General features: G+C 32.8%; 2 long non-coding RNA genes across 2 annotated transcripts; one reads left to right on the top strand and one right to left on the bottom strand.

Moving 5' to 3' along the window:
• Positions 1-7,904: 7,904 nt before the first annotated feature.
• Positions 7,905-23,947, top strand: LOC114399681. The gene is made up of 3 exons (XR_003663796.1): positions 7,905-8,363; positions 8,463-8,531; positions 23,530-23,947. It is a non-coding gene; the product is annotated as an uncharacterized LOC114399681 (long non-coding RNA).
• LOC114399682 lies at positions 21,501-25,330 on the bottom strand. Its single transcript, XR_003663797.1, has 3 exons — positions 24,972-25,330; positions 24,457-24,508; positions 21,501-21,878 (listed from the first exon to the last, which is right to left on the bottom strand). It is a non-coding gene; the product is annotated as an uncharacterized LOC114399682 (long non-coding RNA).
• Positions 25,331-25,847: the final 517 nt, after the last annotated feature.

Here is a 25,847-nt window from a genome sequence, read left to right as displayed (position 1 = left end):
GAGGAGTAACTGGTTTCTTGAGGTGTCCATAGGTAACAGTTGTCCTTTGATCTGCTGCCCTTCATTAGAACTTCACTCTTCTCATTTGTCACCAAGCATTCTGACTTTGTGAAGTTTACATTGAATCCTTCATCACACAACTAACTGATGCTGATCAGGTTTGCAGTCAGTCCCTTCACCAGCAGTACTTTGTTCAGACTAGGAAGTCCATCATGAACTAGCTTTCCCATTCCAATGATCTTTCCTTTAGAGCCATCTCCAAATGTCACATAACTAGTGGAGCAGGGCTCAATGTTCAGCAGGAATTCTTTGACTCCTGTCATGTGTCTGGAACAACCGCTATCTAGGTACCAATCTTCCTTAGCTGATGCTCTAAGTGAAGTATGAACAACAAGACTGACAATCTTGTGTTTTGGAACCCACATCATCTTCTTTCTGCTGCTGCTACTTTGAGTTCCATGATGTGGATGGCCATGTAGATGATAGCAAAAGGGCTTTATGTGACCATACTTGCCACAGTAGTGACACCTCCACTTCTTTCTTTTGCTCTTTTTCTGCTGCGTTCCATGATGTCGAGACCGATGTTGTGACATCGTGGCTCCAGTGCTGTTTTTGGCAGGAACAAATTCTGTCATGGTTATTCTGCCAGCAGATTTATGATTAAGCCCAAGTCCTCTCTGGTCTCCAACATTCTTCCCAAGCTGTAGCACCTCATCAAGCATATCTGAGCCTTTATTCAACATCTTTATTGATTTGGTCATGTTTTCCAGTTTAGAGTTCAGAAAACCGACTTCTCCTTTAAGCTCAGAGATCTCCTCTTTATGTGCCTCCTTTTCAGCCTCCAGATTTGCAATGACCTTCTTCAGTTGTGCTTCTTGCTGAAGAATCTTCTCACTTTTGATGCATAGTTCTCTATAGGATGTGGCAAGCTCATTAAAAGTGATTTCACTGTCTGTATCACTTGAATCTTCAGCAGATTCAAATCTCCCAGTGAGTGCATTCACATCTCTGTCAGAATCACTTTCTTGTTCACTCTCTGTATCATCAGACCGACATACAGAAAGTCCTTTCCTCTGCTTCTTGAGATGAGTGGGACATTCAGCTTTGATGTGTCCAAAGCCTTCACACCCACGGCATTGAATTCCTTTGCTGTGACTGGGCTTTTCATCTGACCTTTTCTGGTATTCACTACCTTTCCTGATGTCGAAAGGGATGTTCTGGACATGTGGTTTCTACCTCCTGTCCATTCTGTTCAGCACTTTGTTGAACTGTTTTCCAAGGAGCACAACTGCATTAGTCAGACCTTCATCAGTATCCAGGTCATACTCATCTTCTTCTCCTTCATCATTGGACACGAAAGCCAGATTCTTGCTCTTCTTTTCAGCCCTATCCGAGAGTCCTAGCTCAAAGGTTTGAAGGGAACCAATGAGTTCATCTACTCTCATGTTGCAAATGTCTTGGGCCTCCCCTATTGCAGTGACTTTCATGTCAAATCTCTTAGGCAAGGATCTGAGGATCTTTCTCACCAGCTTTTCGTCTGTCATCCTTTCTCCCAAGGCAGTGCAGGCATTGGCAATTTCAAGAATGTTCATGTGGAAGTCATGAATACATTCTTCCTCCTTCATCTTCAGATTTTCGAATTTTGTAGCCAACAGTTGCAATCTGGACATCTTCACTTTGGAGGTTCCTTCATGAGAGGTTTTCAGGATCTCCCATGCATCCTTGGCCACTGTGCATGTGTTGATCAGTCTGAAGATATTCTTGTCAACTCCATTGAATAGAGCATTCAAAGCTTTGGAGTTTCCAAGTGCCAATTCGTCTTCTTCTTTTGTCCAGTCTTCTTCTGGCTTCAATTCATCAGTGGGCTTTCCTTCTGTGTCCAGCATCTTGGGATGTTCCCAGCCTTTGATGATAGCTTTCCAGGTTCTGCTATCCAGTGATTTGAGAAAGGCCACCATTCTTGCTTTCCAGTATTCATAGTTGGTTCCATCAAGAATTGGTGGTCTGTTCACTGGTCCTCCTTCTTTCTCCATGTTCATCAGAATTTATCTCCCTAGATCTCACTCAGTGATTTCGAGTGCCCGCTCTGATACCAATTGAAATTCTGATACTGGGGACAGATGTCGTACAGGATGTCACGACATCACGCTTCAGAACATGCAGATTGTGTTTGACTGTATGAACAGATTAAACAAGTAAATAACACAAGAGAATTGTTAACCCAGTTCGGTGCAACCTCACCTACATCTGGGGGCTACCAAGCCAGGGAGGAAATCCACTAAAATAGTGTTAGTTCAAGGTCTAACAGCCACTGTTTACAACCTTCTCACCTAACCACTACCCGTGCGATCTCTACCTAAGAGCCACTCTTAGATATGAGAAACCCCGCTCACTCCCTCTCAATCACACTCCCGTGTTTACAATTAAATCAAAGACACACCAGAGATCAACTCTGAACAAAAGGGATCAACCCTACACACTAGAGATCAACTCTACACACTAGAGATCAACTCTACACACACAGGTCCAACACTTGATGTTAGGGTACCATCAAGGTGGCTCACAAAAGACTCAAGTCCCAAAACTCACAATATAACTCTTCGATCCCGGACTTGGTACAGAACTCGTGCAGCCTTCATGTTTATATAGCAGTGTGCGTTTCTGGGCTACAACTACTTGTGCTGGATGAGATCTATCTTTCTTCCTGAAAATCTGCACTAAAAGATACAGTTTGATCTTTTAGTTTTTATCTTTAATCTTTAATCTTTAATCCCTGAACGAACTCTTCTAGTTTGAAATTCGAACTTTAATTATCTTTTAATTCGTTCCTAAAGATAGATCATCTTATCTCTTGCTAACTGCACAATAATCTGTTAAAGATATAACAGATTTATATGTCCAGTATTTTCGGGCAAGATGTCAGGACATCGTATCCGACATCGTGGATCCTGCAGCTTCAATGCTTCATTTGACATTTTATCTTGACTTATGCATTGTGCAGCAACTCCAGTATTTTCGGGCAGGATGTCAGGACATTGTATCCGACATCGTGGATCCTGCAACTTCAATTCTTCATTTGACATTTTATCTTGCCTTGTGCATTGTGCAGCCCGATCTTATTCCTTGACATAACGTTGGACATCATGTGCAGCAACTCCAGCTTTCCTTCATTGTCTAAGTGCTTATGTTTTAACAAAATCTTAGCCAATCTTTTAAAACTCCGTAGAGCTAAGCACTAACACGAGCGATGCAACAACAATCAACAAAGAAGGCCTAAAAGAGTTATTAATCACAATTGTGAAGATGGACATCTACGATTGATGAATGATTACTTCTCAGAAAATTCAATATACACTGAGACTCAATTCTGACGTAGGTTCCAAATGTGGTGACAATTGTTCATTCGAATTGTAAACGCTCTTAGTAGTCACAATGAGTATTTTCAAATGAGATATGATGTTGTTGGTAGAATGGGTCTCTCACCATTACAGAAGTGCACTGCAACTATTTGTATACTTGCATGCGAGTCACCTGCTAATTGTGTGGATAAGTACATTAGAATTGGCGAATGGACTGTAACTCAATGCTTACAAAAATTTGTAAGGGGTGTCATTGAGATATTTGGACAAGAGTACTTGAGAAGACCCAACAACAATGGCATCAATCGCCTACTGCAAATTGGAGATGCATGAGGGTTTTTAGGTATGTTAGGTTCTATTGATTGCATGAATTGGGAGTGGAAAAATTGTGTAGTTGCATGGCAGGGCCAATATTGTAGAGGTGATCATCACAAACCCATAATAATACTTAAAGTCGTCACTTCACAAGACTTATGGATTTGACATGCATTTTTTTGGAGTTGCAGGTTCAAACGATGACATTAATGTGTTAAACCAATCGCCTATATGCTTGATGACGTTTTGGAAGGTTGAGCTCCTCCATTACAATTTACAATTAATGGAACTCCATATAATAGGGGATACTATCTTGTAGATGGTATTTATCCAAATTGAGTCATATTTGTGAAGACCATACCAATGCCACAAGGTCCAAGAAGAAAATTATTTGCAAAATATCAAGAAGTAGCGAGAAAGGATGGGGAACAAGCATTTTGGTGTGCTCAAATCTCGATTCGCAATTATATGTTGTCCATTTCGTGCCTGGAACATAGATACAATGAAGGATATAATGTTGACATGCATTATAGTGCATAACATGATTGTCGAAGACAAACGAGATACGCTCAATGATAATGTTGATGTTGATTATGATCGCGTAGAAAATGATATTTCAAATGTTAAAGTATCTCGTGGTACTCTTCTTGACTTTTCTACATACTTGCACACAAGGCGCATTATACTTACAAGAAGAATTCATCAACAACTTCAAGCCGATTTGGTGAAGCATATTTGGGAACACTACACTCACAACAATAATGAAATTTAATTTTTCTTTGACATTAATATTTTTTTCAATTTTTTTATTATCTAATTTATGTATTTTTTATTTCTTTAGCATTTAGTCATAAATATAAATTAAATTTATGCTCATTTTCCTATTTCTTAATATTTATAAATTTTTTTCTTCAATATTTCATTAAAATTAATTACTTACTTAATTATATTTAATTTAACAAATAATTAAATAAAATATTAAAAGTGGAGTCCATGTGAGACCTACAAAAAACTATCTAAGATCCCAAAATGAGATTTACCACTAAAAAAATAGAAAAAATCTGAAGAGATCTTCAATATTACGTGACACTGTCAGGTTCACCAAAAAGTGGTCTAAGATTCCAATTAGAAATCTAGCACTAAAGTAGCTCTAATATCACTTTTTCACAAAAACTTTGTGGTTATTTTTTATACCAATTTTAACTATAAATTCATGAAAATTATTAACATGAAATAAATGACCATAAGTCTTGGACATTTAAAAATATACTTTGTTTGTTGTTTATGTAATATATTTTTAAAATATGATTGGGTCATTTTATAAAACATAAAATTATGAATATTTGTATAAATTTTAGTGTTTATATATTTATTAAATAAAATTTATCACCCCTCTTGATTTGGAAGTCTGGCTCCCTCCTCCCCTCTCCCTAGCTAGTCATTATCGCCATCATATAACTACAATCCCCTCAACCATGCCAAGTTGTTGTTATTTATGGATTAAAGCTTTTTACTCTCAATATATTATATATCACTTATTACTATTCCTAATTAGAGGTGTTAAAATGGAATTGAATTCAACTTGAAATTATAATTTACACTCTAATTCTTTACACAATTATATTAAATTTACTATTACAACTACAATTTTAAATTGAAATTCCTACTCCCATTTTAAATATTTCTAAAAACCAGTTTTGGTGAAATAGTAAAGTGACTATTTGCAACATAGTCACATAGTGCTTTATTTAATTCTATCTTTGATCTCATCAAGACCCTAGAGGCCTAGTGTTGGCACTTAAAAAATTATTATGAATAGCTGATGCAAATGCGAAGAAGCTAAAAGTTAATATATTCAAATTTATTTTTGAATTATATAATTTTATCATTATTTAAAGATTATGATCTAAAGAAAACAGGGTCAATTGAAGTCAGTGAAGATTCGCTTATAATGAAATGATTAAATAGGTTAGTTTTGAGGGACAGAGATAGTGAAGATGAGCTCAATTGAAGGCTCCTTGAAGATAGAAGCATAAATCGGAAACAAGGGAGCGTGGATGAAAACAATATTAGCCGAAATTGATAATATAGCAGCCAATTAGTGGCCTAACGTGGACAAGCACATTCAAGAGCATTTATTTTTCATATTTAGTATAGATAGGTGTTTGGAAAACGTTGGAAACACACCACCAATTAATCAGTACAATTATCTTTTTTCGGTTATTATTCTTTTAAGTTTTTTTTTTTTTTTTACATTTTCAAATTCATTTAGCTTTTTGTCTCAATTATCTCTAAGTTTAGTTACAATTCACTTCCAACCAAATACTTTTCGAAAGTAACATGGGAACCGGTTGAGAGGAAGATTTCCTCCTTCAACTCACAAATTATTTTATAACATATTCAAATTTTAAAATTGTGTTGGAACAAAAATTAGCTGAAACACCTTTGGCTAGCTTGTTATTTCACACGACAACACATGGACTATCATGTAGTTCGAACTTAAAAGGCATTTTTACTTAGACTGTAATACTGTGCATTTCCACTCTCACCCTCTCTCTCTTTCTATATACCATTCTAGATTCACAAGCAAAAATGGACAAGTGGCACTCTCTTGGAGGCTTTGAGACCTTTTGGGCATTCAATACTCGACATAATCCAAAAGAGTGAAAGACCAGGCTATTTTGGTAGGAACTAGGAAGAGATGAAGAGTAGATATATGCACATATATTATATATGACAATGTAGTACTTTGTTTGATCTACGCTTAAAGATGTTTTTTGTATTAGTATGTTTATATATTTTAATTTTAATTTTTTTTTATTTTTAGTTCTTATAAGTTTATTTCTTTATAAATTTGAAATTTATTCAATTTTAATCTTTATAACGTATGTTTTTTCATTTTTGATTCTAATGAACATACATTTATGGGGTCTAAAATAATAAAAAAAATTAAAAGATTAAAATTGAAAACACACAAACTTACAAAAACAAAAAATAAATAAAATATTTTACAGGGATCAAAATTAAAAAAACATAATTTTTTTATTAGCTAAAAAATTTATTTAATTATTTAGTAAATAATTTCTTTTAGTAATTTTTAACCTTTTATATTTATTTTGTTTTATCCTTAAATATTTATTAGATTTTTTTAATCTTTTCTAAGAAAAAAATTTATTATTTTTATCTTTAATATAATTATATTTTTTTGGCTACTTCAACATATAATTTTATTAAACATATATGATTTGATAAAATAATTTTTTAACTTTTTTGTAAAAAATAACCTAAATGAGAAAACTTAAAAAAATAAAATTACAGGAAAGTAATGTGTTTTAATATTTAGATATTGGTTGTCACTATAGTTTTACCTATGATAACTTCTAGCTACGATTATCGTCTATATATTATCTCAGAATTAATATTTATATATAAAAAATATATGTTAACATTTTGTTTTTATTTTTAATTATTATGAATAAAATATATTTTTAGTGTTTATATATATATATTTTTTGTAAAACTTGATTTTGGTATCCGAAGTTTAACTTTGATTAATCTAGTTCCTAATTTTTTTTAAAAAAAAAAAGATTTTTGTCCGATCTCACCATAAAAATCATCTATGAGAAGGAATGAAAAACCACTATTTTTCCAAAATTCTGGTACCAAATTGATCAAAATTAAAATAAAAAGACTAATAATAATTTTTTACTAAAAGTACAAAAACTAAAAACATTTTATTTTATTATTATTATTATTATCAAGTTCAATAAAGATTTTGTTGATAATATTTTTAATATATACATATATATATATATATATATAATGCTTAAAGAATATAAAAATATTGTAAATAATTAAAATAAAATTCATTAACAAGCTATAATTACAGTAAACACGTTTCAAATATCAATTTCACCGTCTAACACAACAATAAAAATTATTAGTATTTACTAGTCTTCCATACGTGCCAAGAGATCAAAACAAAATATACAATGCAACGGATAAATGATGTATTCTCGTCCTTTGGGAATATTGTATTAAAAAATGCATCCTTTGGGTGCGTTGAATCTTCTTCTCTTGCCCACTTTCCTTCCTGTCATTTGCACAAAAGAATTTATAATTAATTGGACCTATTCAAAAGATAGGTGAAATGACAAGGCACATGAGGCTCGAGTCAATTGCTCTTGTTGCATATAAAAAACAGAATAAATATCATCTAATAATATTGTATCATAACAAGAGGCTGCGTGTAGCAGGGAATAATGATGCATGCTGAAAAAAAGAAACCTACTAGGAATTTTCGCTGACCAGGATTGTTAAGCAATTATTTTTTGTGGGTAACTTGCATTTTTTTGGACAGGATTAGAAAATTGGATATTCTTTATTAACAATAACTTAACTGTAATCACTCAGTTTGGAGTTTAGTCATTAAGGATCTTTATCCATTTTTAAGAGTTTATTCTAAGGAAACCTATCATGAAAAAAAGAGAGAAAAAAAACTTAGGGAACCACATGTGAGGTTCCCTCATCACCTAGGATTCCATCTATATAAGAGAGAACAACTCACTCCTCTTCTCCTTTGACCTTCTGGCAGTGGGTTTTGAGAGGAGAGAGTGGGTAATTTTTTCTTCTCTTTTCTTGCTCTTGCTAAGTAGGAGTTGTGAGGTGAAGTGAAGTGAAGAGGCTTAGGTGAGTTTTTCCAACCTCTTCTTTTTATCTTCTTCATCCTTTCCTTCTCTTCTCACTAGGATCCTCACATCTCTCTTTTACTCAATTTTCATGACCAAGCTCTAGGATAAGCTCAAGGACCCAAGTCAACCAACACTTATCTCTTTGCTTCCTTGTATCAACAAAGAGGTAAGGGAGGAGTACTTAATCTCTTAAGACTCATGCTTGATGTTATGAAGCTATATTGCATTTATGTTGTGATTTGGTGTGTTTTACATGAAATTCGTAAATATGTGCTGGTGACACTAGTTTTTTGCGAGTTGAATTTGTGAATTTTGGGTTCAAAAAAGGATTCATTGACCCCAAAAATCTAGGAAAACATATATAATATGTATCATTTGGAGTTGTATAGCCTTTGCAATTAATTTTTTAAGTTAGGACAAGATATATGTATAATGCCTTGTTTTTGAAATTATTGGAATTGGAGCTGAAATATGTTGTTGTGGACCTCAAAATTGAACTCACAAGCTCCAAAACCCTAAGAGTCCAAAAGAAGATGCTCATATTTTTTATCAATCAAACAACATTGCAATTCAAATATAGCATACTTCTACAACACAAATTGAGGTAGCACAATCCAAATCTATTGAAGAATCGGCTGCTACCATAGAGGGTGTAGAAATCCTAATGTAGAATGACCAAGTGCATGTTGAGAAGCCTGATGTGACTTCATCTACAAATACAAAGGATGCTGAAAAAGTTGTTTACAATCAACTGTTAGTGACCAGTAGCTCCGTGAGTCCAAGAGATATTAATCCTCTCAATTATGCTGCTCTATCTCAAATCATTACGACAAAGATGTTGTCTCAAGTGCTTTAAAGACATTATGAGAAATATCAAGCTGATATGAGAGCTTTTGCTGAGCAACAAAGACTTGAAGCTCAACACCATTGCACAACAATTCACGCAGTGGTCTCAGCTTCTTGCTCAACAAATCCTGCAATCCACGACCGATCTACTTAGACTAATAGCAAATCAATACTTTCAACCTATTTTCGTCCAAATTGTTGTCTAAACTACACCTACTTCTATACTAGCAACCTTTGAACAAGCTGCACCTGAACTGCCATAACATCCACACCCAAAATCACCACCACACCAAGATCCACCTCAACAACCATAAATGACAATGATAGTTTATCATTTTTCCATCTTTCAAACCTATATTTGTTGATGACAAAAGGAGGATAAATTGGAATTTTGATATGTCATGAGCATTAAACTTACCTTTCATCTTTATATGCTCTATTGTAGTATATGTTCTAGCATATGTGTAGAAGCAAAGCTTCATGAAGAATCAAGATTGATTCAAAGATGTTTTGATGATAACAAAGATGATGACAAAGGTGATGACAAAAAACTCAAAGGTCAATCAAAGAATGAGTTCAAGATGCTCAAGATAGAATCAAGAACACTTCAAGATTCAAGAGGAAAGTTGATTTCAAGAATCAAGAATCAAGATTCAAGGATCAAGCTTTCAAGAATCAAGATCAAGATTCAAGACTCAAGATTCAAGAATCAAGAGAAGACTTAATCAAGATAAGTATGAAAAGGTTTTTTCAAAAACTGAGTAGCACATGGATTTTTCTCAAAACATGTTTACCAAAGAGTTTTGACTCATTGGTAATTGATTACTAGATTGTTGTAATCGATTACCAGTAGCAAAATGAATTTGAAAAAGTTTTCAAATGAATTTACAATGTTTCAATTGATTTCAAAAAGTTGTAATCGATTGCAATGTTTTGGTAATCGATTATCAGTGTCTTTGAACGTTGAAATTCAAATTCAAATGTGAAGAGTCACATCCTTTCACATAAAAGCGTTGTGTAATCGATTACACTGATTTGGTAATCGATTACCAGTGATTGTTTCTGAATAAATCAAAAGATGTAACTCTTCAAATGGTTTTTGACTTTTTCAAATTGGTTTTAAGTTTTTCTAAAAGTCATAACTCTTCTAAATGGTTCTCTTGACCAGACATGAAGAGTCTATAAAAGCAAGGCTTTGTTTTGTATTTTCAATCAATCTTTCTATCAATTCAATCAATCTTATACAATCCTTTACAAGCCTTGAATATCTTTGAACTTCTTCTTTGTGCCAAAAGCTTTCCAAAGTTTTCTGGTTTTCTAAACCTTGAAAACTTGTGTTATTCATTCTTTTCATCTCTTTTCCCTTTGCCAAAAAGAATTCGCCAAGGACTAACCGCCTGAATTCTTTTTGTGTCTCTCTTCTCCCTTTTCCAAAAGAACAAAGGACTAACCGCCTAAATTCTTTTGTGTCTCCCTTCTCCCTTGTCAAAGAATTCAAAACGACATAGTCTGAGAATTCTTTTGATTCTTCCCTTTCCCTTATACAAAAGTTTTCAAAGGACTAACCGCCTGAGAATTCTTTTGTATCCCCATTCACAAAGTATCAAAGGTTTAACCATCTGAGATCTTTGTCTTAACACATTAGAGGGTACATCCTTTGTGGTACAAGTAGAGGGTACATCTACTTAGGTTGTTGACTGAGAACAAGAGAGGGTACATCTCTTGTGGATCAATTCTAGTGGAGGGTACATCCACTAGGATCAAAGAGAACAAGGGAGGGTACATCCGTTGTGGATCTTTTCTTGTAAAAGGATTTTTACAAGGTTGAAAGAAATCTCAAGGCCCACAGGTCACTTGAGGACTAGATGTAGGCACGGGTTGTTGCCGAACCAGTATAAAAACTCTTGTGTGTTTGTCTCCTTCTTCCCTACTCTTTTACTTTCCGCTGTGCATTTTAATTTCCGCTTTTACTTTTAGTTAAGTTTCTCTTCTACTCTTTATTCACTTAACAACATAGTAAAAGCCTTAGAAGAGTAAATTTTTTAATTAGTAAAGGTTTAAGAATAATTAATTCAACCTCCCCTTCTTAATTATTCTGAGGCCACTCGATCCAACAATATGTTCCTTATATAATTAAGTTGGTGGATTATTCATTTTCGCTCATACATATGTTCCTATATATATGTTTGCATGTCTACTATGAATATATGCATAAAAGTTGTTGGACTTAAAGGGGAGCTCTAACACACTTTCATATATATAACATGCTAAGATATTATATCTCATAATCATGCTAAGTTACATAATTATCTTTCATGATTATGTTTTATCTCGATCAAAATTTATATAGTTTGTCATCATAAAAAATGGGGGAGATTGTTAGATATGGACGGTCCAATATGTCATATCTGGAGGATCCAAAATATCCACGATTTTGATGATAACAAAAATATAAATCGTTGATGGACTAATGGTTTATGTGAAGTGAAACATAACATACTTGATATAAGCTCACATAATAAAAAAACCCCTATCCTTATGCTTTTAGAAGTTATCCTCCAACGTGTAACGTAAAAGGAACTTATTTTTATTAACTATCTTACTTAGCGTCCAATGTGTTGTTATTAAGCAAGCGTCCACCAGTACTTATGTACTAAGTGTCTTTATGATTTTAAAAGGACATAAATAACTTGCACAAAATTTTTATATTGAGATAGTTAACGTTCATATGATTGTCATACACATGAAAGCATCTCAAGGTTGATTCGCTCCCCCTAATATTTGAATTTTCCCTCTTAATGTATGTTGTGATATTTCACAAACATTGGAATCTCAAGTGTATAAAGGCATAGACAAATGAATGTCATTAGCAATAGAATTAATCATACAAGTATTGGAGTAGAAAGTTGCAAAAGCATTATACCTTTGTCCCCTTTCTCTCTTCACGAGGCTGTCACGTAGCAAAAAAGATAAGTTATTAACAACAAAATTATTTGAGGAAGGTGTGTTGTGCTTCAAACATAATAAGCAAGTGAACATAGTCTAATTGTAGAAAGAAAAAGTAAGTAAAGAGTTATCGTATGCACAAGGACTATGTGAAACATAAAGGAAATCAACAAACAATTTTTAAGAGCATTCGCGACAACGAGTTGTCAATTTATTGTAGCGAATGTTGGAGTTTTAATTTTTTTAATAGAAAATATTTCATTGTAGCGAATGAACAGTTTGCTAAGGTGAAAATATACTATTTTTGGAGCGAAAACAAATTCAAACAATGAAAAGTGTTACTGAGATGAAATCTATAGAATTCTTCATATGAAATTCTTTCCTAACCAATCTCCTAGTTCAATGCAACCAAGATCCAGACTTCAATGACTAATCTTAATTTCTTAGTGGTTAATCCTTGAGTTCTAAGCTAAATCCCTAATTCCTTAGGTGATTTAGACGTAAAAACTTAGATCTTGATAAATGAATCTCTACAAACATAAGTATTTGATTCATTCTTGACATCAAATCCTTGCACAATCTCTATTCAGGTCTAGGATTTGAAATTGTTTTTACACAATTCAAATCCCTAAAAGCTAGGTTGATCACTCCTAACATGCATCTATGCATAGAATTGAAATAGGACCACATTGTAGAAGCATATGTTGTATGAAGCTTTTGATGATGCCAAAGATGAAATCTATTCAAGATTGATCAAAGTCAAGATCAAGAATTCAAGAGAAATGATTAACAATTAGTCCATAGTATGTTAAAAGAATTCCTTAAAAGAGATTGCACAGGTTTGGCCTTAGGTTAATTCTTTAGAACATCTTAGAAAAGTTTTTAAGTAAAACTCTTTTTTTGAAAATATGGTTTTTCCTCTGGTAATCGATTACCATAAGCAAAGATAAGTTTTAAACAGTTTTAGAAAAATTTGAAATTTGAATTTTTAACTGTGTAATCGATTACAAAGAGACTGTAATTGATTACCAGAGAGAAAAACTGTTTTAAACAACTTTAAGAAGTTTTTGAATTTAAATTTTAAAACTGTAATCAATTACAACAATTGTGTAATCGATTACCAGCCACGAAATTTTGAAATTCAAATCTGAAGAGTCATAACTCCCCAAAATTAACTGTGTAATCGATTACCACATATTTGTAACCGATTACCAGTGAAGAAATTTTGAAAATAACTCCCAAAAAGTCACAATTGTTCACAAGTTTTTGAAAGGCCACCAAAGGCCTATAAATAGGTGACTTGGGATCGAATTTCTAGAGAGTTTTTTAGAACAATAATTGTCTTATCCTCTCAAAAGAAAGCCTCAACCAAACACTTGCAAAATCAATAAGGATTCTGATAAGATCTTCATCTTGTAACATTCTTCTCTACAAGAGAGAAATATTCTTCTTACTTTAAAGCAAACAATTGTTGTTCAAGAGACAGTGGGTCTCTTGATTTGTAAGAATCTCTTAACACAAGGGAAGGGTATCCCTGTTGGGTTCAGAATTTGTAAAAGGAATTTACAAGTTAGTGAAAATCTCAAGCGGATTGCTTGAGGACTGGACGTAGGCATAGGGCGTGGCTGAACCAGTATAAAAACTGAGTTTGCATTTCTCTCTTCCCTAAACTTCTTTAATTTATTGCATTTTATTTTTGTTTTGCTTATTTTAAAGAAATATCATTTGAATTGTTCTTTACTTCATTCATATTAAGTGTGCATATTCTATTTCATAAGAGAATTAAAATTTGATTAGGGAGAAACTTTTAAACTTAATTCACTCCCCTCTTAAGTTATTGAGACCACTTGTTTAACAAGTGGTATCGGAGCTTAATTCATGTACAAGGTTTAGAAACTTCAAGAATATGGCCTCATCAAACTTTTTATTTTCCAAAGGAAACTCTATAAATATGTCTTCTATTTTCAATGGCATGAGTTATCATTATTGGAAAACCCACATGCAAATTTTCATAGAGGCTATAGATTTAAATATCTGAGAAGCCATAGAAATTGGACCTTACATCCCTACTATGGTAGCAGGAAATACAACCATAGAAAAACCTAGGGAACAATGGGATGAGGAGGAAAAGAAGTTAGTATAATATGATTTAAAAGTCAAAAATATAATTACATCTGCATTAGGAATGAATGAATATTTTAGGGTGTCAAATTGAAAAAGTACAAAATATATGTGAGATACCTTACAAGTAACCCATGAAGGAACAACAAATGTGAAAAGGTCTAGAATAAATACCTTAACTCATGAATATGAATTGTTTAGAATGAATCCTAATGAAACTATACAGGACATGCAAAAGAGATTCACACACATAGTAAATCATCTTGCATCTTTAGGAAAAACATTTCCAAATGAGGATCTTATTAATAAAGTTTTGAGATGTTTAAACAGGAAATGACAACCAAAGGTAACGGCTATTACAAAATCAATAGATCTTTCTAACATGTCTCTTGCTACTTTGTTTAGAAAGTTACAGGAACATGAAATGGAATTAATGAGACTGAATCAGCATGAGAAGAATGATAAGAAAAAGAAAGGAATTGCACTTAAAGCTTCATCTTCAATCCAAGAAGGAAGTGATAAAGAAGATTCAAATGAAATAAACGAAGATGATGATTTCAGTCTTTTTGTAAAGAGATTCAACAAATTTCTAAGAAACAAAGGAAATCAAAGAAAAGAGTAGAAGATTCATCCTCTCTTCCAAAATGTTATGAATGCAATCAACCAGGACATCTGAGAGTTGATTGCCCAAGTTTAAAGAAAAGAATAGAGAGATCCGAAAAGAAAAATTCCAAAGATAAGAAAACAAATAAGGCCTACATTACTTGGGAAGACAATGATATGAACTCATCTGAAGATTCAGAAAATGAAGTTGTAAACCTGAGTCTAACGACAAAGAATTATGAAAGCGATGAAGAAGTAACATCTTCTAATAACAAATTATATATTTCATTTGATGAATTACAAGATGTATTCACTGATTTACATAAAGAATCAATCAAACTTGCAAAACTAGTTACATTTTCTAAGAAAACTATTTCAAACTTAGAAAAAAAAGTTTTAAAATTAAATGAAGAATTAGAAAATCTTAAAACTGAAGTGAAAACTTTAAGATCAATTGACACAAATCATTCTTCCACCATAAAAATAATACATGATAATATAGAAGCATCAAACTCTTGTAATTGTTGTAACAACTATATAGAAGAAATCAAAGATTTGAAAAATTCTCTTGCCAAATTTTCTATTGGCAAAAATATTTAGATATTATATTAGGAAAGCAAAGATGTGTTTTTGATAAGGCAGGATTAAGATATAAACTTAATAAACAACAAAAAATTTATAAAAATTTCTTTGCATCCACACAAAAATATAGTTCTCCTTTCTTAACTTGTTTTTATTGTGGAAAGAAAGGACATGGTACATCTACATGCCATTTTAAAAAAAATAGTAATAATATTAAAATGATATGGGTCCGAAAAGGATCTTTTATAAAAACTAACACACAAGGACCCAAGAAAGTTTGGGTTCCTAACTCACAAACATGATCATATAGGTTTCCTTGAAGAAGAGTTCGTACATAGATAGCGGATGCTCTAAACACATGACAGGAGATACATCAAAGTTCACTCATATTTCTCCAAGAAAAGTGGACATGTGACTTATGGTGACAACAATAAAGGTAGAATTCTAGGAGTCGGAAAAATAGGTATGAATTCATCTACCTCCATTGAAAATGTGCTACTTGTTGATGGTCTTAAGCACAGTTTGCTAAGTGTTAGTCAATTATGTGATAAAGGTTATCTAGTATCATTTGACTCTCATAACTGTGTCATTGAAAATAAACATGATAGAAATATAAAGCATATAGGCTACAGAACAAATAATGCTTACAAGATAAATTTAGATCAAACATCAAATCATGATCAATGTTTTCTTAGTAAAGATGATGATCCTTGGTTATGACATAGAAGAATTGCCCGTATAAACATGGAACATTCAAATAAACTAATTTCTAAAGATTTAGTTATTGGTTTACCAAAACTTAAATTTGAAAAAGATAGATTGTGTGATGTTTGTCAAAAAGGAAAACAAGTAAGGGTTTCTTTCAAATCAAAGAATATAGTGTCTACAATTCAACCCTTACAACTTTTGCATATGGATCTTTTTGGTCCCTCTAGAACTATGAGTTTTGGAGGAAACTATTATGCTCTTGCTATTGTTGATGATTACTCTAGACTTACATGGACATTATTTCTCACTCATAAAATAGATGTTTTTCATGCTTTTAAGAAACTTGCTAAAATTATTCAAAATAAGAAAAATCTCAAAATTGCATTTATTAGGAGTGATCATGGAGGAGAATTTGAAAATAAAGATTTTGAATCATTTTGTGATGAACATGGTATTGAACATAATTTTTCTGGACCTAGAACCCCTCAACAAAATGTAGTTGTTGAGAGGAAAAATAGATTTTTAGAAGAAATAGCCAAAACTTTGCTTAATGATACATTTCTTCTAAAATATTTTTGGGCTGAAGCTATAAATATTGCATGATACATAATGAATAGAGCTTTAATTAGACCTATCTTGAAGAAAACTCCATATGAATTATATAATAGAAGAAACCAAACATTTCACATCTTCATGTGTTTGGATGTAAATGTTTTGTGCTAAGCAACGACAAAAAAAAAAAGAAGTTAGGGCTTTGTTTGAAGTAATTTGGCCAAGAAACGAGAAAGTTATGAGGATTTGAAGTTCAGAGGAGGTTGGGCGCCATCAAGGAGAAGAGAAAAATGAGGGTTCTACGCAAAGAGAGAGGAGAGAGAAAATGCAGCTTTTTACAGGCAGGGATGATCTGTAATCGATTACAGCCTCTTGTAATCGATCCCGTAACTGACCAGCACCAATTCCTTCCTCCTTTTCATCTCCCCAGTCATTGACTCTATTTTCCTCCGATGATCAACGTCAGAGGTATTATTCACAATTCTGCAATCGCGTCATTCTTGACCTTAAGTACTTAGATATTGAATTTTTTTATGGTGAAACATTTGATTGCTACCAAGTGTTTCAAAATTCTAAATTGCTTGAATTCATGTCTATGAAATTGCCTTATTTTCCTAAATTAGTTAGGGTCTTTTATAATAATTTGAAAATTCAGGATAGAGTCCTTTATTCTGAGGTGCATAAAATTCCTATCATTGTTGTTCAATCCTTATTTTATTCATTAACTAAGCTGCCTAGTCAAGGTGTTCCTTTTGAAGGCACTCTTGTTGATGATTGGAAACATGTTTATTCAAGTCATGATGCTCGAAAAATGGTCTGCAATGACCATGTTGACATGACTGACAGATTGCTTGCTAGGTCATTTACTCTTGAGTGTCGCATCATGCACTATATTATTTATCGAATTTTGCTTCCTAGGTCCACTAACCTTGCCCAAGCCTCTGAGGAGGATTTAATCTTGTTGTGGGCTCTTCAAACTGGTCGTTAGATCGACTGGGCTCATCTTGTTCGATACCGAATGCATAAGGCATTACAGACCAATGCACCTTTCCCATATCCCCATCTTGTTATCTTATTTCTCCATAATTTCAATGTCCCCTTACATGATGAACCTTTTGTCAAATTTAAATGTTCTTTTGCTATTGGTGCTAGTGCTGTTACATCTTTTGGTTATCGGAAAGATATGGATGGTCAGTGGGTACGCAAGCAAGACCTGCCACGTCCCATTCCTAATGAGCGTACATCGTCTCCACCACTGCAACAGAATGCCTCTTCTTCTCTCCTGACTGAAGTTCTCACCGAGCTCCATGATCTTCGAGCGTTTGTTGGTGATCGCTTTGATGTGATGGATTCTCGTATCACACGGCTTGAAGACGATATGAGTTTCATCCGGCGTTGGAAGATCAACATTTGTTTTTGTTTCATCAATGTGAAAATCTTCATCATTTCCCTCTCCTTTGCCTTTGTGATCTTCACCATGAATATGTATTTCTTCTAAAGATTCTAAAATATCATCTAGTATATCCTTTCTTGGAAAAATTGCATTAGTTTCATCAAAAGCAACATGAATGGATTCCTCAATAATCATAGTTCTTTTGTTATAAATTCTAAATGTTTTACTGTGCAATGAATAGCCAAGGAATATACCTTCATCAGATTTTGCATCAAACTTACCTAAGTTATCTTTGTCATTGTTTAGCACAAAACATTTACATCCAAACACATGAAGATGTGAAATGTTTGGTTTTCTTCCGTTATATAATTCATATAGAGTTTTCTTCAAGATAGGTCTAATTAAAGCTCTATTCATTATGTAACATGAAGTATTTATAGCTTCAGCCCAGAAATATTTTGAAAGAAACATATCATTAAGCAAAGTTCTGGCTATTTTTTCTAAAGATCTATTTTTCCTCTCAACAACTCCATTTTGTTGAGGGGTTCTAGGTGCAAAAAAATTATGTTCAGCATCATGTTCATCACAAAATGATTCAAAATTTTTATTTTCAAATTCTCCTCCATGATCACTCCTAATAAATACAATTTTGAGATTTTTCTTATTTTGAATAATTTTAGCAAGTTTCTTGAAAGCATGAAAAACATCTCTTTTATGAGTGAGAAATAATGTCCATGTAAATCTAGAGTAATCATCAACAATAACAAGAGCATAATAGTTTCCTCCAAAATCCATAGTTCTAGAGGGACCAAAAAGATTCATATGCAAAAGTTGTAAGGGTTGAGTTGTAGACACAATATTCTTTGATTTGAAAGAAACCCTTACTTGTTTTCCTTTTTGACAAGCATCACACAATCTATCTTTTTCAAATTTAAGTTTTGATAAACCAATAACTAAATATTTAGAAATTAGTTTATTTAAATGTTTCATGTTTATATGGGCAATTCTTCTATGCCATAACCAAGGATCATCATCTTTACTAAGAAAACATTGATCATGATTTTGATGTTTGATCTAAATTTATCATGTAAATATTATTTGTTCTGTAGCCTATATGTTTTATATTTCTATCATGTTTGTTTTCAATGACACAGTTATGAAAGTCAAATACTAGATAACCTTTATCACATAATTGACTAACGCTTAGCAAACTGTGCTTAAGACAGTCAACAAGTAGAACATTTTCAATGGAGGTAGATGAATTCATACCTATTTTTCCGACTCCAGGAATTCTACCTTTATTGTTGTCACCATAAGTCACATGTCCACTTTTCTTAGGAGAAATATGAGTGAACTTTGATACATCTCCCGTCATGTGTTTACAGCATTTGCTATCTATGTATCAACTCTTCTTCAAGGAAACCTATATGATCATGTTTGTGACTTAGGTATCCAAATTTTCTTGGGTCCTTGTATGTTAGTTTTAATAAAAGATCCTTTTGGGATCCATATCATTTTAATATTATTATTATTTTTCTTAAAATAGCATGTAGATGTACCATGTCCTTTCCACAATAAAAATAAGTTAAGAAAGGAGAACTATATTTTTGTGTGGATGCAAAGAAATTTTTATAAAATTTTTATTGTTTCTCAGGTTTATATCCTAATCATGCCTTATCAAAAACACATCTTTACTTTTCTAATATAATATCTAAATTATTTTTGCCAAATAGAAAATTTGGCAAAAAAAATTTTCAAATCCTTAATTTTTTCTATATACTTGTTATAACAATTACAAGAGTTAGATGCATCTATATTATCATGTATTATTTTTATGGTGGAAGAATGATTTGTGTCAATTGATTTTAAAGTTTTCACTTCAGTTTTAAGATTTTCTAATTCTTTATTTAATTTTAAAACTTCTTTTTCTATGTTTGAAATAGTTTTCTTAGAAAATGAAACTAGTTTTGCAAGTTTGACCGATTCTTTATGTAAATCAGTGAATGCATCTTATAATTCATCAAATGAAATAAATAATTTATTATCAGAAGATGTTACCTCTTCATCGCTTTCATAATTCTTTGTCATCAAACTCAAGTTTACAACTTCATTATCTGAATCTTCAGATGAGTCCATATCGTTGTCTTTCCAAGTAATGTAGACCTTCTTTGCTTTCTTATCGTTGAAAGTTTTCTTTTTGGATCTCTCTATTCTTTTCTTGAAACTTGGCCAATCAACTCTCAGATGTCCTGGTTAATTGCATTCATAACATTTTGAAAGAGAGGATGAATCTTCTGCTCTTTTCTTTGATTTGAAATTTGATCTTCTTTGATTTCCTTTGTTTCTTAGAAATGAATCTCTTTACAAAAAGACTGAAATCATCATCTTCGTCTATTTCATTTGAATCTTGTTTATCACTTCCTTCTTGGATTGAAGATGAAACTTTAAGTGCAATTCCTTTCTTTTTCTTATAATTCTCCTCATGATGATTTAATTTCATTAATTTCATTTCATGTTCTTGTAACTTTCCAAACAAAGTAGCAAGAGACATGTTAGAAAGATCCCGTGATTTTGTAATAGTCGTTACCTTTGGTTGTCATTTCCTGTTTAAACATCTCAAAACTTTATTAATAAGATCCTCATTTGAAAATGTCTTTCCTAAAGATGCAAGATGATTTACTATGTGTGTGAATCTCTTTTGCATGTCATGTATAGTTTCATTAGGATTCATTCAAAATAATTCATATTCATGAGTTAAGGTATTTATTCTAGACCTTTTCACATATGTTGTTCCTTCATGGGTTACTTGTAAGGTATCCCACATATCTTTTGTACTTTTGCAATTTGACTCCCTAAAATATTCATTCATTCCTAATGCAGATGTAATTATATTTTTGGCTTTTAAATCATATTGTATTAACTTCTTTTCCTCCTCATCCCATTGTTACCTAGGTTTTTCTATGGTTGTATTTCCTGCTGCCATAGTAGGGATGTAAGGTCCAATTTTTATGGCTTCCCAGATATTTAAATCTATAATGTTTATAAATAGGAGGCCTATTTATAGAGTTCCCTTCGGGAAATAAAAAGTTTAATGAGGCCAAATTCTTAAAGTTTCTAAACCTTGTACAAGAATTAAACTCTGATACCACTTGTTAAACAAATGGTCTCAATAACTTAAGAGGGGAGTGAATTAAGTTATTGAGGCCACTTGCTTAACACACATTAACTATGAAAATTGATCCAAAAAAATAGAGAATCAAATACTTGAATTCTACTTCAATCACTCATCAACTCAAAATTTAGCTCATTTGGATCATGAAGGGTCCAAATAGAACCACAAAAGAAGAGTAACAATGGAAGAAAAAGGAGAAGAGAGGGAGAGAGTGAGTAAGAGATTATATTTTTGAAATTCACAAATGAACCAAAAATTTGTACAAAGGATATCACGAGCTTTTTATATAGAGCCCAGATCATAATATTTTTTTCTATCATAGAGGATTTTTGTTGTAGTGAAAGTATATTTCACTACAGCAAAATTAAATTATACACTAAACACTTTTGCACTTAATCTTCATGCTTATGAACCTTGCTTACTGGGGTGACGGATTGGCTTGTTCTGGCAATTTTCAATTAATTTCAAGGTCTTTAGCTTTGCAAATTTGTTGTGGCGAGGCATAGCTTCGCTGTGGTGAATCTTCCCCATCTCCACTTGATTAAAAGTCTTGTTTCGCTGTGACGAGATCATGTCTACAACTTCTCATCCTTTACAACACAAAATTTGATATTGTAACATCCAAATTTACACAAAAACATTTAACACTATTATTTAGTTTTTGAAACCATTTAATATAATTTTTTTGACAAAACAACAATTATTAACAAAAATTCTAAAGAAAAAAAAGGATAATTGCTCACAAAATAAGGTGTGAAAAACAATTATCAAGGCGTATATCCCACAATGGATATCTTTCTGTAAGCCTGTAAAAGCTACCTCAAGTATCAACACAAATAAAAAGAAATAATCATTCAACACTCACAAGTGTTGAGAATCTGTCAAACAGTATTGGACGCTCAAAAATTAAAACTTACAAAGTTTTACCTTTTCTTAGCAAAGTCATATGTTGTATTCAAACCTAATTGTATATATTCTCTTTGAGAGATTTGAATATTATATTCATTCAAACTATTGATTGGAAAGCCAAGAGTGACTTAGTGATAAAAAAATACTTGGGTCTTCTTAATCTCAGGAGGAGATTAAGGGTAATCCATAAGTGACATTGAGAATACTTGTTGAAGGCAGGAGTAGCAGAGTAAAAACTCATTTGTAATCATCAATTATGATTAGTGGAACCCTTTACTATTTGTGAAGGAGAACTAAACGTAACTCAAATAGAGTGAACCAGTATAAACATTGTGTTTTTGCTCTAGCTTCTCTTGCAACATCTTTATTTTTAGTTGTTTTGATCTTATCTTTGGACGCACAAGTTTTTATAAAATTGTATTTGTGAAAATCTGTTTATTTATGTGTGGATGCTCTTGTTAAGAGCATTCTTTTCAAACTTGTTATAAACCTATTTTTATGAAACTCTCCAATTTTTTCATAAAGACTAAAGTTTTATTTAACACACCATTCAACCTCCCTTCTAGTGTGATGATATCTGTTATTTCAACCTTCATGCTAGTTGATGATGTTGAGCATTAGTGGGAGAACACTCACTAATGCTTGGAGGTAAAAGGTAGACAAATCACTTGGGATAACTTCAAAGAGATTTTCTTAGAGAATTATTTCCAAATAGACGTTCGCAACAAGAAGGAGATGAAGTTCTTGGAACTCAAGCAAGGTAACATGGTTGTGGCTGATTACACACTTAAGTTTGAAGAGTTGTCAAGGTACCACCCTCACTTCAATGGTGAAGCACGAGAGCGGTCCAAGTCTATGAAGTTTATCTATGGCATGTGTCTTGAGATCAAGCAAGCCATTAATTACCAGGAAATTTGACATTTTTCCATATTGTGAATAGATGCAGGATTTATGATGAGGATAGTAGGGAAAGAACTGCACATTATAAGAATGTGGACCCAATGAAGGATGATGTGGGGCTCAAAACCTTATTCCGCTCTAATCAATCAACCTAATATTTGTTTTAGTAGTTGGAAGACCACCAATAGTTAGTCGATTGGTGCCTAGAGTGTGAAATCTTCTATTTCTACACTGCAGAGGTGTAGGAAGTGTGGTTGTACAAATCATGCTACTAATAATTGTTTTTCACACCTTTTTTGCTGAGTAATTATCCTAGTTTTTCTATAGGATCTGTGTTAATAATTGTTGTTTTTGTAAACAAACTATATAAAATAGTTTTAGAAACTAAAAAGATAATTTTTAATGTTTTTGTGATAAATTTGATGTTACAAGGGAAAATTTGGTGCTTAAAGGAATGATGAGCTACAAACTTAACCTCGCCACAAGATGAGTTCTCGCCACAACAAAAAGACTTAACCTCGCCACAAGATGAGTTCTCGCCACAACAAAAAGAGGACCAGTGAATATTTGCCATGGCGAAGCTACACATCCCCACAATGACTATGAAGGTTGAAGATCTTGAGTTAAGCAGAAACTCGCCATAGCTAGTCAATCTTTCACCCTAGCTAGCAAGGATTAGAAGCATGAAGATTTAAATGAAGAAGTCCTTTGTAAATATTGTAAATTCGTTGTAACAAAATGTATTCTCACTACAACAAAAATCTTTTAGGGCAGAAAAAAATTGAAGTTGTTTCAGCTCTCTATATAAGAGCTTGCAACATCATATTAAAGGATTTTTAGTTCATTTTTTGTGATTTGCAGAAATAGAATCTCGAAACTCTTTCTCTTTATCTTTTTTCTTTAATTATGGTTCATCTTTTGAGGTTCTATTTAGATCATTTATTATCCAAATGAGCTAAATTTCCAGTTGTTGAGTGAGGGTAGAATTCAAGTATGTAATTCTCTATTTTATGTTCAATTCTCTTAATTATGAGATCCTATTTCAATGATTTTCTTAGATGCATGTTAAGAGTGATCAACCTAGCTTTTAAAGATTTGGATTGTGTGGAAACAAGTTCTTATCATAAAAATGAATTGAAATTGTGCTTTATAGAGATTTGGCATGGTAGAGATTCACTGTTCAAATTCGAAGTTTTAGGTTAAAGGCCAAACGACCTGTTTGGTCCTTTATCTTTTAAAAAATTCATTTTAGTCCTTTATCTTTTTAATTTGATTCAAAATAGTCTTTCCATCAATCTAAAACTAACACCGTTAATTAGATAAACATATTAGCGACTAAAAACCACCACAAAAGGTTACCTTCTCCATCCTCTTCTTCTCCCTTCACTTCTTCTCCCTCTATTCTCTTTTTCTAAAAAAAACAATCAATGAAAAACAAATTATTCAAAGAATCAACAATAGTCACAAACCATGAAAAATTCAAAGCTATACTGCAATTACTATTTTTTATCAATAGTAAATTAATTTATCAAGTCTTTATGGATGTATTGTTGGGCTTGAGGACACGGGGAAGAAATGTGTAGGCAAAGAAAGGAGCAGAAGTTTCAGAACAGAGAGGGACATAGTCAGAGATAGAGTAGGTCCATCGTGGTTAAAGCCATGAATTGCAATGTATTAAATCAGTTTTTTGGTGATTTTAAACCTCCAAAAATTGCTTCAATAGATCCCGGACACAAACATACAATAACGCTGAAAAAACTTCAATTGAATCAGCACACAACACCACACACAAAAAAAAAGATTCCATTCTAATCGTGGTTGTTCTGAAAAATAGAGTTTAAAATGTTATTCTCCAATTAGGGTTTCTCACTCACCTCCTTACTCTTTGAGTACAACATTCTGTTGCTCAAATTCAACATTGATGGATGGGATCCGCCAGAAACTGTGATTGCCTACTGGACCCAAAAGTTCAACAACCCAACCCACTCTAAGAATTCCGCGAACTCCGATTTTGACTAGACAAACGATGACTTGTTCCCCGCCGACAACGACGATCGTTTCGCCTCATTGACAACAAGCCCCAAAGTGATGCTTCTAGTTGCACAAACAATGAGGAGATTGAGGTGTGCAAGCTCGTCTAGGAGAAGAAACGCGTGCGCGGCAACGTGTTTAATTGGATTTTTTTTGGAGCAATGTAGGTTGATTCAATAGAAAGTCTTTTGAGTATTATTGTTTGTTTGGAGCGGTGTGCGGTAATGTAATTAGATTATATTTTTAATTTTTAAAATGAAAGATGCTCGCTAAAAATTAAAACAGTGCATAGACTGTTAATAGAAAAATTTGACTATTTTACAATTTAATAAAATACTTACACTGCGATAAGAAATTATAAATCATAAAAAGTTAGAGCTATATGATTTGCTTTTCAGTTTTTGTTTTTAAAAACTATTTTTTAAAATAAGTTTTTATAATAATTTTTTATTTGAAAAAACATTTGATAACAATTCAATCCCTTTTTTTGGAATCCTTCATCACTGTTGCGTGCCACCCCCTACCCCTCTCTCCTTCGCACATGACATTACCTCAAAGCTCCTCCATTATCACGCATAGCCACCGTGACCCACCCACACTAGTGCGCGTGTCATCGCCCACAACCACCACTAGTCACTGCATACACCACAAGCCTCATCATCATCATCACGCCAGCACATGAGACTAGATCATGTTGCACACTACTTCCACCTTCATAA

This window comes from Glycine soja, chromosome 19, assembly GCF_004193775.1.
Source record: "Glycine soja cultivar W05 chromosome 19, ASM419377v2, whole genome shotgun sequence".
Lineage (NCBI taxonomy): Eukaryota > Viridiplantae > Streptophyta > Magnoliopsida > Fabales > Fabaceae > Glycine > Glycine soja.
This window is presented reverse-complemented; position numbering and strand designations above follow the sequence as displayed.